Here is an 18,210-nt window from a genome sequence, read left to right on the forward strand (position 1 = left end):
GTTAATCATGGTAAATTATCTACCAGGAAGAGGCCCTGCAAAGTAGAGAACAAGATAGACCAGGGCTCCGACCTCATGGAACATTCATTCTAACTGACAAAGACAGATGAAAACAATAGGTAATTACAGTTTATCACAAGTGTTATGAAACAAAAAATTAACTGGATGAGGTGCTAAAGACCAATGGGGAAGGCCTGGGGAGGAGGGTTTAGATAACTGAGTGACTGTTGGGAATTAGGGATGAGAAAGAGCTTCCAAGTCAAGTTCTGGAAGAATATCCCAGGCGCTGGGATCAAGGACAGTACCCCTGAGGTGAGTAGGTTGTGTTTGGGACTGGCCAGCAGCCTGCCCGGTCTATAATGTGGAGGGGTGTGGGCTTGCCCAAAGCAGCATTTTGGGTTCCAGGAGCCTGAGAGGGGAGAGCAAACCTGGGGAGCATAGAAGTAAGCCAGGACCTCTGCCCCCAGGCTGGTGAGGGTCACTCCAAGACCCTGAGATGCTAATCATGAGGTTCAGGCAGGCGAGTGGCATAGCCTGATTTATTTGCAAAAGATCTGAGTATGGGATAAGAGGGAGTAAGAAAGAAAGGAGGGCCTGGACGGCATCCCTGGCAGAGAATAGGGCGGCTCAGACTGGCCGTGCCTGGAGCACCTGGGGCATGTATGCGATCACAAAAAGGTAAGGGGAGGCAGACAAGGAATGAAGAGGCCAAGGAGGGGAAGGCTTTTAGGAAAGTGAGACAAAAGAAAGAATATTTGAAAGGAAGGAAGAAGAAAGGAGAGAAGAAAAGGGGGAAGAAAGAAAATTAAGTGAAAGTGCTATATTACTGATATGAACAGTGTTCCAAAGAGCAAAGTGATGTGATGGAATTCAATATCAGGTGCATTGCTTAACACCAAAGGAGTAGGATTTTAATAAGAATGCTCTCTGATTATTTTCTGCCCAGACCCAAACACATGTATATACATATCTTATTTTTTTTAATGTTATTTACTTATTTATTTCTGAGAGAGAGAGAGAGAGAGACAGCATGCACAGGGGAGGGTCTGAGAGAGAGGGAGACAGAATCTGAAACAGGCTCCAGGCTCTGAGCTGGCTGTCAGCACAGAGACCGATGCGGAGCTCGAACCCAAAAACCACGAGATCATGACCTGAGCCCAAGTTGGACACTTAACCAACTGAGCCACCCAGGCACCCCTATACATATCTTATTATACGCACTGACAGTACCCCATTAACGAATCAACTGTTTGGGGAGATTTCTGCTGGCACTGCCTTAAAACCCAGCCATAGTCACAACATAGTCTGTCTTCAGTCTCCTTTTGCATTTGATGTGCCATGAGCAGTTTTCACAGCCTTCACCATTATCACTTTACCCCCCTCACACCTATCCCAGAAGTCGATGAACCGTACCGTTTAGTGAGGCTTGTCAATCATTTGGAACATATGCTCACATAAATAATTATGTATTGAATATCATCATGAACATAACCTTTATTGTCCTTGAAATTTATGATAAAAATTCTTCCTTGCGATCCCTTTGGGGAAACACATGTTATTGTTGATTGTTTTTTTTCACTGAGAAAGCTGAACGTAAAGTCCAACTAAATCCCTTCTCCAGCCAAGCAAGGAAGGACCCTTGTGAGAGTCTTTGAAAGGCTCATTCCCTCTTCCCAATTTCTTCTGGACAATCTGCTGAGCACAAAGACTCATTAGGTTAAGCCCAAATCACCCTTTTCCTTTTAGAGGAATTCTTTCTAGTTCTAACCAGAAATTCCAATTCAGGAAAGCAGGAGGGGGGAACAACTAAATTCCCATCAATCAGTGAATCTTCCTCTTTTAAAAATGTTGTATCTGGGATGGCTATACATATATCAAGGAGCAAATCCAACTCTCCTGATGATGGGGGAATTAATGGAAACAACAGAACAAGAAGAAGACAGAACATAAAGAAAAGGCAGAAGACAGGTAGTTTTCAGCCAGCTCCCAGCTCCCACTGAGGAGATTCCCCTGCATTTCACATTAACATTCTATTAACATTTCATGAGCACATCAATATTTAATGAGGATGTGATCTGCATACACCATAGATAGAATTACTGCAGCCAATAAATGTTCCGGAAACATTTCCAAGACACTGTTTATTAGCAGGCACTAAATTAAGGAGTAATTTAAGTAATCAATATGTAAATCAGCTTTGAGAAACCCTTCTCTTTATTCTTTAATGTACCATCCATCTTATCATATTTACCCACCTAAAGAAAAACAAACCCTCCTTCTGGAGTGGTTTCTTTAGACAAAGCAGACAGTAATCTTTAAAGTTACCTGTGTGGTTTTTAGGGTCAATACTCCTACAGAAATATTCAGAAAAGACTATGATTAAGAATGTTACTAATAATATATTTCTATAATTAGAGATAATTCTTAAACTAGATAGTAGCATTAAAAAAAAACCCCAAAACACTTGGGGCGCCTGAGTGGCTCAATTGGTTAAGTGTCTGACTTCGGCTCAGGTCATGATTTTACAGTTCGTGAGTTTGAGCCCCACATCGGTCTGTGCTGACAGCTCGGAACCTGGAGCCTGCTTTAGTCTGCCCCTCCTCTGCTTGTGCTCTTTCTCTTTCGAAAATAAATATTTAAAAAATTAAAAAATAAATAAAATTTAAAAATTAGAAAAAAACATTTAACATGCTGATCTACCTATGTTCAACATTCTGGTATTAATCATGTTCACCTAAGACATCATTTTGAAAAGTCCTCCTTGGAAATATCAAGGCCTATTTTCCATGTTTAGGTTTTCCTCACTCTAGTTTTAAGAGCAAACATACTGGAACAGAAACCATGATGGATGAAGCACGAAAATGTGTCATTATCACTCATCATAGACTACGTCATACCCAAAAGAAGTTTTAACTGTCTGTATGTCTTATAAAATATCACACTGGCTACTTGTGCCATATTAAGTATAAAATGTTTTTTAAATACTTTCTGGTTTACAGGGTATATTTACACAACTTATATCAATTGATCACCAACAAGTCCAGAAGGCTGATAAGGTAGGTATTACTATTAAACTCTTTAAAAATGTTAGGAGGGGCACCTGGGTGGCTCAGTTGGTTAAGCGTCCAACTTCAGCTCAGGTCATGATCTCACGGTTCGTGGGTTCAAGCCCTGCATCAAGCTCTGTGCTGACAGGTAGCTCAGAGCCTGGAATCTGCTTCAGATTCTGTATCTCCCTCTCTCTCTGACCCTCCCCTGTTCATGCTGTATCTCTCTCTCTCAGAAAAAAAAAAATTAAAAAAAAATTTTTTTAAATGTTGGCAACCACGCGAAGAGTTGGCTTGTTAAATCATGGAGCTAGCTGAGATCAGTCATGGAATTCCATTTTTATGTCTTTGATTTCCAAATCTATTCCTGTGAAAATGGCCTTCACATATATATTATCATAAGCCTCAGTGGATTTCATGATTGAAGAGGTAAAAGAACTTTGATCAATTTCTTGTATCTCATGGAAATGGGCCTATAAATCCCAGCTCCTTCTGGACAAAAGCATAAAGTTCTCTCTTATCTCATTTATCCCACGAGGATCAGTAACAATTGCTCAAGGTGGGTGACCGATGCTGCAAGGAGTAGCCTCCAGGCTTTCCCTCCCTAAATTCAGACTAGTTCCTTGAGTCTTCTGCATTTCTTCCTCTCTAGTGGTTCAGATCACAAACCTATTTGGCTTGGGCATTTAAGTGCTGAATACAAGGCCAGCCACACTCTAGCACACACGCCTTCCTGCTCCTAGGGCCACCCTGGCCTTCTTAGCTTCAATATCACATTGCTGACTTATTCATCTGGTGGTCCTGGACATATTTTACTCTACTTTCTGTTGAGCTCTCCTCTTCTAGGGCAAGTCCAATCCATTCTGTCTTCCCACTCTAGCCTGGGAGTGAGAGCCTTGAGTGTTTCCATTACTACCTCTCATCCATGAAGTCTTCTTTCATATGCTGCTTTGACTCTGAGAGTCAGACAAAGCACAGTGGTCTCTTCACAGGCTGCCAAGGACAGGGTGTGAACTTGTAATGTGTTCTCTCCAAAGAGAAGGGATTGTCTGTCTTGTCCCAAATCTGACACAAAGCTATGAGAAGCATCGAATGTAGAGAGCCTGGGCAAAACTAGTTTAACTTGCACAAGGCATGCCACCTCTTTCTGAAATATACAGAAGGTATAGAAAACTCACTTCCCAGGACTTCTGTGCAAATTAAGTCACAAGACAAAGGCCAAGTGCCTAAAAACAGACTTGACCCAGTTGCTGTTTATAATCTCTTCACTGCCCCCTTTTCCTATTCCTGTGTGACCCCTTTCATACAATGCCTTTACCAGCAACTAAACCAAAATCATGACTTCAGTGAGGCCAGCTCCATGGGGGACATATGAAAGTATGCCAGAGGCTGTCACATCCTTTTAGCACGAGAACCATATAAAAAAGTGTCCTCACCTGCTTACACTCAAGACACAGACAGGAAGGCCCGTGTGCTTGTGTTCCAGCAGGAGTCTCCCACAGGGAAACGGGGTGATGCAAGGGCAGGGATGAGCAAGGACCCGTGAAGAATCAGTCGTGGCCTGACACTTTGGGCAACACAGTCCCAATATTAAACCATTACAGCCACCACAGGATACTTGTTCCCAGAGCCTCATCAACTTTGTAGGCTCTGTTAAACTTACTTTCTGGGCCACTACAGGAAATTCCAATCTTCTCCCATATTAAACCGACAAATAAAACAAAAAGCCTTATTTGTATCCATGAGGCTCTCTCTGCAGCAAAGAAATCATTCACCTTAGTAATAGGATCATGAACAGCCCAGAATGAAGAGTCAGCCCGTACATCACATCACCAAGATCCAGACCTCATCTGAGGTTAAAGTGTAAGCCCAGCTTGAGGTTCTCTCCTGGTGACTTGGCGGCCCCAAGGGAAAACTTCTCCCATGTTCCCCCATGGTGCTGATGGTACCATGTGCTAATGGCGATTGGTCCCAGAAACCTAGGGAGGAGCATTTGAAAGTGTACTGAGCTGCCTCAAGGGGGCTACCCAAGAGCATAATTGGGATCATGAATTTTGAGCAAGTCCATAAAATCTAACAAATAGGCTGAACCCTAGTAAGGTGATTTCAAATGGGCAGAGAACAAGGGACATTATAGAAAGTATGCCAAACAGGAAAACAAACCAGAGCACATCTGAATCTCAGCTGCTCATCCACCTGGCCCACTGTCCCTATTTTACAGGGAAGGGAAGTAAGGCAACAGAGTGAATGGATCTAAAAGTGACAGCTTTAAAGGAGCAGATAAGAGAGCAGAGAAAGATAAATAGGAGCTAATAGTGATCAAGAGCATTTATTTCCTAGGCTTTGTTCTAAGCACTTATGTTGATTGTCTCATTTAAGGTACATATACTACCACATGACAGAAATACTGCACCATCCCACTTTAAAGACAGAGAAACTGAGGCAAAGAGATGGTGTATAATTTGTCCAAGGTCACACAGCACAGAAATAAACAGACCCGTTCAGGAACTTAGGTGGCCTGACACAAAAGCACACAATCCTAGTTACCGGTAACAATCCTAGTTACTAATTCCTATGGAAAGGCATTATTATTCCGGTTCCTACTGAAAAACAAGAGGGTGAAATAGTAACAAAGGTTTGATCAAGAAAGTCCTTACCATGGTTAAGAGATGAGCAGATAGCATTATGGCTCTGGACAGAAATGATTTTCCTGGATCTACTTCTAACAGACCTGGTGACTTTATGCACATTCCTTAACTTTGGTGGAATACCTCTCCACAAGGGTTGTAAAGCTTACTGGAAAAAAATGGAGGTAAAGATCTCTTAGTGCCTGAGACCTCCCAAACACTCAATGATGGAGACAATTGATCCACTATTGCTATCTATAATCACATGAACTCTTGTTCCAGGGTGTTACTACTGGCTTCACTGAAATATTCTTATAATTCTAAGGGCAAAGCTGTTGAAAAACACACACACACAACAGAAAACAAAACAAAACTACAATAGAGATTATTCATCTTTGTTTTTTGTCCAAGTAAGGATTTGGGCAGAATATACATTATTTCTTAGATGGGTTCCCTAAGGTTCTTTTAGCATCTCAGACTTGAGCAGGCATCTGAATCATCTATACTGGCTTGCTAGACACAGACTAGGAGGCTGGTCCCTCAGGGTTTAACTCAGCAGTTCTGGGGTAAAACCTAAGAAAATACACGAGCCAGTAAACCAAATCATAGATTCCTCTGAGACACTAGAGGGATTCAGGGAGAGTATGTTACAAAGCATTTCAGAGAATGTTTCAATACTATTTTTAGCAGCATACTCTTAAAAAAAGAAAAAACCTCCATCCACACACCTTCCAATTGCACATACAGAAGCTGGTGAAGGAAGAAATGAGTCTGAAAATAAAGCTGTCCGTGGACATCCAGGAGTAAAGAGCAGACCTCCAGGCCATTGGATAAGGTCAATGACACCAAGCAGCTGCATTGGAATGACTGAGATAAGAGTGTGACCAGGGAATAGAACACCCATAGCAGAGTTTGCAAACACTTAAAGAGCTGTTGCCAAGGGCAAAGGAACAATGCATCCCAGGAAATGGAGAAAAGGAATGTATAAGAGGTCAGATTAGTGGGAAAAAAAAAAAAAAAAAGTAGAAAGCACACACAGGGAAACGAGATAAATAACAGTCTGGACAGATGAGAAGAATGGTGTAAAACCCAGCTTAATGAGGTGAAATCCTTCCAGAATAAAATTAGGCAACTGCACATACAGAGGCATAATAAAAGCCATAAATATAAAATGGCAAGGAATTGACTGGGTAATGGTGTAGTAATTAAAGCCTGGAGGTTCATAACAGACCTCGAATTGAACATTAATCAACCAAAAAGAAGCACTGCCTGCACTTTGATATATGTGTGAAACACACCAAGCAATAACAGCGATGCTCTGCTGAAGAGCCCTCCCTCCCAGTGTGGGGTTGGGCAGCACGAAGAAGGAAAGATGAAGTTAACAGCAGGGATGACATGGGCGTATGCCCACACGGTGACCCCAATGTCACTGGGGGAAGCTGAGACATCAGCTCTGTTGACTCATCCAAGGACCAGAGGATAGCAGGCGTGATTCCCCGCTGATGGCCACATCACAGAAACTGAGCTAAAAGACCTCCTCTCTTAGACCAGGGCATGCACTCCGGGGCCCAAGGATGGTGCAGATGTGACTGGCACCTGCGGGCATCATGTCGCGCTTGAAGAGGTAACGTCTTGTTTATTTAAACTGAGCTTGTGTTAGAATCATCTGGAAGCTTATTAAAAACACAGATTGCTGGGCCCCAGCCTCCGAGTGATGATTCAGTTGTTCTGGAGTGGACACAAGAATCTGCATTTCTAACGAGTTGCTAGATAGTGTGGATGCTGCCCATTTGGGACCACACTTTATGAATCACTATTTAAAGTTCTGCCATGTCTATATTCTCATTTTCCGTCATTAGCGAAACTACTATTTTTAAAGACATGAAAAGCAAGGGGAGTAGATGAAGGAGAAATAATTCTCATTGTTCTGATTTTTTTTCTGTAACTAATGAAAACTATCATTAATGAGTTAAAAATGCATAGACGGTGCAGATTGGTAGTTGCCAGGGGCTACGGGAAGGAGAAATTGGGAGCAATAGCTTAATCGATGCAGGGTTTCCTTTGGGGATGATGATAATTAATGTCTCACAACTACATGGAGGTAGTGTTTGCACAACCTGTGAATGTACTAAATGTCACTAAAAATGGTTTATTTTATGTTATGTGAATTTCACCTCAATTTTATTTGTTTATATATTTTAAAATGTTTTTTTTTTATTTCTTTATTTTATTTTGAGAGACAGAGATAGAGAGTGAGCACGGGAGAGGCAGAGAGAGAGGGAGACACAGAATCTGAAGCAGGCTCCAGGCTCTGAGCTCTCAGCCAGAGCCTGACACGGGGCTCAAACCCACGGACTTTGAGATCATGATCTGAGCCAAAGTTGGACACTTAACCGACTGAAACACCCAGGTGCCCCTCACTCAATTTTAAAAAGAGTGAATATAGATGGACTGATTACCTTATGCAAACTCTCAAGTGTTTAACTCGTTTGGTCCCCACAAGCCATTGAAGCAGGACTACTGGTTATGGATGAGGAACCCATTCCTTGGTGCTTGAGTAATGTGTCTGCTGTCTAGCAGTTAAATGTGATGTGCCGGGTGTCTTCAGGCAAGCCCCTGACTTCTATGCTGTGGTTTGAACTGTTTCTTGGGTGGCATAAAATATTTTTATTTCCAAGCTGGGGTTTAGGACTGACCAACAGAGGCATTAGAGGTTCAGAAATAGCCCAGGATGATAGTCCTATAGGACACCTAAGAAAAGCCACAGGGGTCTGTGAGGGGAATAAAGCATGAAGTCCTTACAAAGTCCTCGGGATCCAATGATGGAAAGGGGCTCCACTACACACTGCTTAGATGCAAATCACATGCACTTCCTTGCATTTATTTGTAAACATTCACAGTTATAATTATTTGCAAATAAATGCATTACTTGCATTAGTACTTGAGGTCTTCTCAAACTTTAAAGCACTCATGGGGTCAGCTGAAGATCTTGTTAAAATATAGAAGGTGATCTAATAGATTGAGGTCAGCCTGAGATCTTGTATTTCATCAGAAGTTGCTGATGTTGCTGGTTCAAGGACCACATTTTGAAAAGCAAGGTACTATACTTCCCGGGTCTGTCATATGAATTTTCCTCCACTCTCTTCCATACTCTTTGACTGATGGATTGATTGATTCATTCATTCATTCATGCATTCATTCATTCAACAAGTATTTCTTTAAGCATTTATTATTGCTAAGTAGCTCATTAGATGCTAAAAATACATATATGAATGAAATACCATCTTTAAGGGATAGCAGTCTATTTGAAAGATGTAAGGGGATGGGGTTTGTAGAGTGGATAGGCTTTCACTTGCTATGTACCTCTTTTATCTACTTCCATATTGTTTGCATCTTTTGCAAGGGAAGTATTATTTTCTGGAATGAAAGCACACACAAGACACAATGGACAAGCAGAGTCCACTTCACAGAGAGGGAGAGACTTGAAGGAGAAGAAACTGGTTCCAGACTCTCTCCTAAGCCATCTTTTTAACATTCCAGACCAGAGGTGAGGTATGGAATGTAATAAAGATTAATGGCAATTGGGAAATGGATCCTGAATGAAGGTAGAGAAGCCCCTCTGCATCTTGGGCAGTATTAGCAATAAATCACGAGATCACAGGGCAGAATTTTGACTTGTTCAACATTACATTACTGCATACAAATGCCTTTCATCTCCTTCAGTAGAATGCAAAGACACTGAGATGCTGGCATTGTCTGACAGTCACTGCTGGATGAAAAATTAGGCTTGACATTTCTCAAGCCTAATTTTTTACTGAGAAATTGTCACTGCTGCCTTAACAGCTATTGCAGTCTCAAAGCTAAGTTCCGCTCCACATACATTGTCTGAAACATATTTGGACATAACTCGCTTTACTAAACAAACACATTCCAGGGGAGCTAGTGATAAAATGAATCCCCGGAAGTCAGATCACACCTCATTTTCTCACTTAGCTCATAGATTTATAAATTCATTCTGGTTTGGGAGAATGGACTTGCAGGGATGCAAAGATGAGGAGAGAGAACTATTTATTTCCCATCACCTTCTGAACAATTAATTGACCTTTTCAAGAAACACTGTCAAACAGAAAATGTTGATTTTTCTGATTATATGTGTATTAAAATAGCCAAAATGGGAAAATTATTTTGTTGAAACCCAATTAAGAAATTAGGCCATGCGTTGTTTCACTTGAATTAAGGGCATGTGAAAAGGAAATCTTTCTTCTATTTTATCTAGTTTTTTAAATGTAATTCATCTCATTACATCTATTTCTACATAAGCATCCCAAATCGTGGCTACTCCTGTTAAAGGAGACACATCTTCAGTGGGGACAGCCCTCCTGCAGAGGTGGATCCAGATGTGGTTTCCTTCTTTGGAAATTGCTTCCCCTAATACCGTTCCATTGCCCCTTCTCTCTTCACCATTTGTCTAAATTTCCTTTCTCCTTTGTACCCAACTCGGTGTCACTTTCTTCATAAAACCTTATGCAATTCCTTCCTCTAAAACCCCATAGCCCTTTATCTACTATATCTTTCTTACAGCAATTCTTACTTTCTTGCCCCAAACCATGGCAAAGTATATGTGTCTTATTTTCCCTAGTGAGTAGAACCACATTTCAATCATCTGTGAATCCCTCAGAGTGTAGCAAAGTCACACATATACTAGGAGTCTATTAATGAGAAGGCTACTAAGCAAATGAATGGATCCTACACGATACAACTCTGGCTTCTAGTTGGGCTGGCCGTGCCCACCAAGGGTCCAGTGGTCATCTCTCTCCTTCCCATGAGCATCAACTTATTTGGTTTTAACACAAAAAAAGTCATAATTTTTTTTCTGTATATTCACATCCATCTTCGCTGAGACACCATCATCTTCTTACCTCTGCAATCCATATTCTCCACTGTTTCCCTGTGGACTTTATCAGCGGCAGTGACTTCTGTGATGTTCTCAGCAGCCTCTAACCTCACCCTTTCCTTCCTCATGACGGTGCTCAGGACCCAGAAGCTACTCTATGGCTGGAGTACTTCGCCACACATGGGATACAAGCAGTGGAGGACAACTCATTTAAAAACTGTCTGAGTCCACTGCATGGGCCTGATGTGTCCCCAGGGAGCTGTGACCACTGTAAAGGACCAACTCAAATGCAAGTCCTCACTGGGCCGAAGCCCACGTTTCCAAGTCCTGTTTAGGGAAACCACACTCACCTTCTTTGTGCATTGTGAAAACAAACATTTACAGAGCTGTTGGAATGTGTGAAACATGTCCTTAGTTGTGTTTATGGAAAACACTTGGCAAGTATTTGCTATAAATGCTTTCCTGTAAATACTGTGAGTGAGAACCAGCAGGGAAAAATGTATGAGATGACAGGGAGCCAGCTTCCACAGCAAAGACGTCTCCCTGCACATACCTGCAAGGGTGTGCTGGCACCACTCCTTATGCTCCCGTCCCCAGGGAATCCCGCAGAGGTGCTCAGGGCCAGAGGAGGGACAACCCCCCCATGCTGAGCTGGCGTCCCATGTTGAAGTACTGACAGTGAAACCTACTCATGTTTTCTAGATGCTAATGCCCCTGCAGGCCCTCCCTCTCCTCTGTGCATTTTGGGTACTGGTTCCGATTCCAAGACCCCTGTTCCAGCTGGAAACAGGTCCTCAATAGGAGTTCCATTCTCCTCACCTGATGCCTGGGCTCTCTGTTGACTTTATGATGTTTTCAGGAAAAACATGAGAAATAAAAAAGAAGACACTCAAAAGTATTCCTTTATAGTGAGATTAATGAGATTTCTCTTAATTACTCTATAATAGACAAAGATCTCTGAAGGTAGGGATAGAGAGGGGAAGAGGGAAAGGCAAGCCAAGAAATGCTTGAAGTTTTCCCAGGAAGCAACCTTGACCAGCCCAAACCTGACCTTCCAGGCCCCTCTTATGCCATACACGGCACACACAGGGTTCCACAGAGAGGCTGGCTGTCCTTGTGTCCAAGCAGCCAACAGAATAAACAGCATAAGCGTGTAAATATCCGAGAGATCAATTATCTCACAGTTGTTATATACAAAAAAGACTATTTTTCCTTCATTTCAGAACACTTTCCTTATTAAAAAAAGAAGAAAGAGGATACAAATCTTAACGTACACAAGGCTGCCTTGCTATAGTACTTTCATTTGCACAGGTGCTGAGCCCCACTCCCTCTCTCACATTCTTGTGTCTCAATCCCTCCCTCTACCCCAACGTCCTCTCCTCTGCACATCCTAGTGATCAACATCCCGGGGAAGCATTTTTTATGTTTATTTACAAAATTATTTCCTTTACGTAAATTTCGAGAAACGGGAGCATTAAGCATTAAGTCAAAAGATCTCAATGTTTTTGCCACTTAAAATACACTGACAACCCATCGTCCAAGAAGCTTGTGTCATTTCACAGTCCACTTAAATGGGAGATAGCTCCCTTTAAAACTCATTTCACCATCAAAATCTGCAACTGATGACACCAAATGCTGATGAGGGTGTGGAGCAATAGGAGGTCTCAGTCTCTGCTGATGGGAATGCAATGGTGTGGTCACGATGGAAGACTCTTACTAGTATGGTAACATACTACCACTATACCATCCAGCAATAGCGCTCCTTAGTATTTTCCCAAAGGAGTTAAGAACTTACGTGCACACAAAAACCTGCACAAAGATGTTTACTACAGCTTTATTCATAATTGTCATGACTCGGAAGCAACCAAGAAGTCCTTCAGTAGATGAATGGATAAGTAAACAAGTACAGCCAGGTGTTGGAATGTTATTTGGCACTAAAGAAAATATCGTACAAGTCACACACTGGGTACCAGAGCTATGAAAAGACATGGAAGAAATTTAAATGCATATGACTAAGTGAAAGAAGCCAATCTGAAAAAGCTACATTCTGTATGATTCCAATTATATGACCTTCTAGGAAAGGAAAACTATAGAGGCAAAAAAGAGCCCTGTGGCTGCCATTGTTGGGTATAGTGGTGAGGGATGAACAGGCAGAGCACAGGGAATTTTTAGGGTAGTGGAAATACTCTATATAACACCATAAAAATAGATACAGGTCACTACACATTTGTCCAACTGCATAGAATGCACAGCACCAAGAGTGAACTTTAACGTAAACTATGGATTTTGAGTAATTATGATGTGTCAGTACACATTTACTGATTCATAACAAATGTCCTACTCTGATGGGTGATGCTAATAATGGAAGAGGTTGTGCATGCGTAGAGCCAAGCATGAGTCAGTAAGAGAGAGAGTGCCCCTCATTCAGCTCCATCACTTATTGGCACTGGGAACTTGACATGCCATCCACCCACTGAAAAGATCAGGACATTGAGGTTAATTGCACTAGTTCACAGTTCATCATATTGTGAGAAAAGCAAATGGGGATAATAGATGTGAAGGCGAAAACATCAGAGAGATTGAATGCACGGTATGCTAAGACAAGTTAACCAGCAATTGTTTAACTTTAAAAAATTGCAAGCCATAAACCAACGGTAGCTTGAAATCAGTCACAGGGGAAGTATTTATACCACAGACATTGGCAAAGCTGTTTTGTTTTGTTTTCTTTTTAAGCTTATTTACTAGCACACCACTGAATTAAATGTAAAGTACTAAAAAGTTACCCCCCAGAACTGTCTGTCCAAACTTCCAAGCCTGCATTTTATACTACTTATAACAATGAACAAGTTACTTCACATCTCTGTGCCTCAGAGTGGTACAACAATAGTGTGTAACCTATAGAGGTGGAAGAATTCAATGAGGTAATATATATACATTATTCATAACAGCTCTTGGCACACATTCATTACTCAATATAGTTTACCTCTTATGTGTTCTACCACATATAGAGTGGAGCCCCAAACTACCTGGCTATCAGCAGAACTGAGCCCATGGCCAAAACAGTTAACTAAACTTTGATCTTCTTAGTCATATCCTCATACAGAACTCAGGTCTACTTATGTAGCATACACATATTCTCATGGCTTTCATAACTGATGGTCCATGTGAAACTTAACACCATGTAGCTCATCAGTCCTAACAAACTATGCCATTTAAATGATCCCACCAGCTCACTGAAAGACAGATTTCTCCCAAGTCTGTTTTCAGTTTTGATCCTCTGACACATATCACTATGACCATGAAAGACTTCTTTTTTTTAAATTTTTTAATATTTATTTATTTTTGAGAGAGAGAGAGAAAGAGATCAAGAGTGATCAGGAGAGGGGCAGAGACAGAGGGAGACACAGGATCCAAGGCTCAAGGCTCTGAGCTGTCAGCACAGAGCCCAACATGGGGTTTGAACCCATAAACTGTGAGATCATGACCTGAGCCGAAGTCGGATGCTCAACCGAATGAGCCACCCAGATGCCCGGGTCATGAAAGACTTCTGACGGGAAAAGAGAGAAATAACACTGGTTAGGGATTCAACATACCAAATCTTTCATTATTCACTTAACAAATAATTTAAATGGTCCAGTGCTAGGGAGTGAGGGCAAAGGACAAAAAAGATAATGATCAAACAATAAAACAAATGATTATGTAATTCCAAATTGAATAAGTGTTGTAAAATAAATAGCAAGGAAAAATAATCAGTAAAAGAGGAGCTTTAAAGATGAAGTCCTAAAGAATAAATGGGAGTTAGGTTAAGGGGTAAGGGTGGAGAAAAGAGGGGCTGAGTCAGCGGGAACAGCAAGTACAAAGGTCCTGTGATACAGAAGTATCACCATTCAGGAACTGAAAAGTCAGCCAAGCTAGCTTCCCTCATCTTGGTAATTGTGAATTTGTAGGCAGGTATGAATGATATACATTGGGGCCTTGTATTCTAAAAGCCTCCAGGTATAAAGTATAAGCACCCTTATACAGAGTAACATTTACTAAACCAGCCAGTGAGAAATTTTTGGGCTGTTGTATCTATACTAATAGTATTTTAATTACTTTATAAAATACAAGAGAAATAAGGCCTATTATTTATGATTTTATACTAAATTTTGGAGTCTTGGGTTTTACCAACGCAGGAGAAAAGTTGATAAAATTAAGGTCAATGTAAAAATAAAATTACCTGACATGTCAAGCCCTCCTGGGTGTTCCAGGTGTATTGCATGGTTCCTAAGGGAAAAGTTATTTTTATCAAATACAAGGGGGCATTTGGGAACTAATGCAAAATGCCTTCGGATTTGGTAGGCAAGTTGCTAATACTAGCTGGACTCTGGCCACATGAATACAACTTAAAAACAAAAGTCAGCAGTGAGTCACCCAAATATAAGCATCAGCATATCTGGGGCATAGTCATTTTGAGGCAAACTAGTATAGCCACTAATTTCGCTTCCATTCCAGGATGGACAAAGGCCAGAGGATAGCTACAACCAGGAAGGTTATAGCATGTTCCAGATGGAAACCTATTTCCATGGCTTCCTACCTTGGAGTAACTGGCAATCCCAGCCAGAAGGCTGAACACCAGTACACAACTGACTTAGGCCCTCATTTAACAGGTATGTGCTGAGTGCCACTACTCTAGACACTGGGGCAGAGCAGGGACAAACACGTAGTGTCTGTCCTCCTGGAGCAGGAAATAAACACAAAGGTAACGTTACAGTATATAAACAAGTACTACATTTAGAGAAAAACAAAGGGGAGGATGGGTAGACGGGGAGCAAAAAGATGATATTACTACTTAATATTTGGTGGTGAGGAAAGGCCACTGAGTCTAGAGGAAATGAGGAAGGAAGCTACAGGGCCAATTGGAGAGCAGATTCCCAGGAGAGGAAGCAGCTAGCACAATGCCAGAGGCTGGAGTACATCTGGTATGTTCCCCAAGGTCAGTAGGATGCTATGGACTGAATTGTGTCCCCCCCAAATTCATTTGTTGATCTTCTAGCCCTCAGTACCTTAGAATGTGACTGTACTGGAAGATAAAAGACTTTAAAGGGGCAACTAAGTTAAAATGAGGCCATTAGGGAGCAGCTCAAATTCAATACAACTGATGCCCTTCTAAGAAGAGGAAGAAACACCAGGATGTGAGGGTATCACAGGATGACCATGTGGCAAGGCAGGAAGAGAGGCCAGCGAAGAAACCATCCCTGCTTGTATCTTGATCTCACACTTCCAGCCTCCAGAACTTGGAGAAAATAAATTTCTGCTGTTTAAGCCAACCAGTCTGTGGTGTTTTGTTATGGAAGCTCAAGGAGACCAACACAAAGGAGGTCTCTGAGTCTGGAGTGAGCAAGGAACAGAGGGACATAAAGACAGAGAGGCAGACTATCAGAGAGCCTTTGGGGCCTTGGCAATGATTCTGGATTTTACTCTGAGTGAGATGAGAGACATTGGAAGATTTTGAGGAGAGAAGTGACATGAAGAGATAAATGTTTCGAAGGATTGTTCTGGTTTCCTAATGTTGTGGCTACCGTGTTGACAACAGACAAGAGGAACAAAAGTGGAAGCAGGAAGAACCAATTAGGAGACTACTACGATATTACAAGAGAGATATTTAGTGGATTGGATTATTATCAAGGAGGTAGAGGTAGGAAAAGAGATGGGGTTGTGGATATATTTTGTAGGTAGAGTCAACAGAATTTGCTGATGGAGGTTAATGGCAACAGAGTCTTAATGAAATGAAGCCAGAGATTTTAGAGCCACTGGAAGGGTCTATTGTGGCAACCCATGCTCAGTACTGTGAAACATCTGAACATTGATGTTCTGAGTAGGGTTAGCCAAGCTTAACACCTGAAGGAGGTAGACTCCAGAAAGATATTTGTAGGAGAATAACAACTGAGTACAGGAATTTCCAGCAATGGAGCAAAATTATTGGCTCTGTTTTGTTTCATTTTGATTTTTCCTACTTAAAAAACAAGGAAGGGATTTCTGGGTCCCTTTCTAACATGTAAAAAGCATGGAAAATGTCACTCCCACACTTTTTCACAACAAGAAAAAGGCTGAACAAACTAGACATCAACACCTCTTCTTAGTTCCATCAGAGAATTGAGGTCACAGGACAAACTGTCACCCTCAAAACTGGAGAAACAGAGGCAAATACGGAAGGTCACAGCTTACTACGAGCAGAAGCCAATACTGGAGCCTGCTGGGAACACTCAGAGGGTAACTCATATTACAAGAGACTAGAGGTGACTTAGGAGGGAGAAACTCCTAGGGGTCAGAGAGTCCCCACACTTTCATGAGTTCTACCTCTAGGAGCTCTGTCCTGTTTTCAAGATGAAGATCAGAGAAAAATCCTCTCTTGCTTCAGTCAGGGATAGGGAAAAAGTAAGTATTTTGGACTAGGTCTGAAGCATTCCATTCTCTTTAACAGTGGCCTGCCTTCAACGGAAACTATTTTACCAGAGCCTAAACTGCCTGGATTTTACCAGAACCTAGCCAATCTCAGGAAAGGAAATCCCAGATCACAGCCAAGTTTAGCCCTCTTGTCTCAACTAAAAGAGAAGGGAACTGAGAAGGACATGTGAAGGTCACAGTACAAGAACATGGGCTCATTAAAAAAAAAAAATGAGACCTAGTCACAGGACTATAGGACACTTCCCTTCTCCCTATATCTTACCATCATATAAATAAAAGATCATATACATCTTTATGATGTATATCATATATATCATATACATACAGGTAAAAAACTACAAGCCTCAGATCCTATTTTTGGAGCAGACTCTAAGGAAAAACAAAGAGAACAAAATAGACAAAAATAAGGATACCAAAGGAAATTTCAGCCTCTGACACCACAGCTACAGCAAACATAAGCTCAGGATAATTCTTAACTAGATAAACATAAAATCTCACACCAAAGGCTTATTTACCTCAGTTCACATTGCCCAGTACATCATATCCAGCTTTCAACAAAAAATTATAAGAAATGTTAAGAGGCAAACAACACAATATAAAGAGATAAAGAAAACATTTGAGTTAGGCTCAGATATGGTAGAGATTTGGAGCTTCTCAGACCAGGAATTAAAAATAACTATGATTAATATTCTAAAGTCTCTAACATGAAAAGTGGACAACAGGCAAGAACAGATGGGCAAGCAGAGAAATAATTAAAAGGAAATACTAGAAATAAAAAACACTGTAAAAGAAATAAAGAATGTCTTTGATGGGCTCATTAATTTACTGATCAGGGACTAGGAAAGAACCAGTGAGTTAAACACAGGGTAATGCAAACTTCCTAAGCTGAAAAGAAAAAGGAATTTTGTATTTCAAAACCATTCCTGCTATAGTGCTCTACACCAAACTTCTTCATCTCTCATCTGGACCATCACAATTACCCTACCTCTAGTTACAGATACCAGTTCAGGCTCTACCTCTGGCAGCCTGATCTTTCTTAAAGGCAAATCAGACCACATCATTCTCTAGCTCAAAATTCCTCAGTCATTGCCATTGTCTATAGCAGTTTTAGAGTAGACCCTGTATCTACATTATATCTTCACCTGGAAGTGCAGTATGTCAAGCAGACATGTACAGAAATGCTCTGTTAAATTAT

The 18,210-nt window shown here is 41.3% G+C and overlaps 1 protein-coding gene across 5 annotated transcripts in view; it reads right to left on the reverse strand.

Annotated features, from left to right (window-relative positions):
* Positions 1 to 18,210, reverse strand: part of ELMO1 (engulfment and cell motility 1) — a 530,720-nt gene that overhangs the window by 245,795 nt on the left and 266,715 nt on the right. The gene's annotated exons all lie outside the window — the stretch shown is intronic.

Source organism: Hyaena hyaena, unplaced genomic scaffold, assembly GCF_003009895.1.
Source record: "Hyaena hyaena isolate Hyena2069 unplaced genomic scaffold, ASM300989v1 scaffold_153, whole genome shotgun sequence".
NCBI lineage: Eukaryota > Metazoa > Chordata > Mammalia > Carnivora > Hyaenidae > Hyaena > Hyaena hyaena.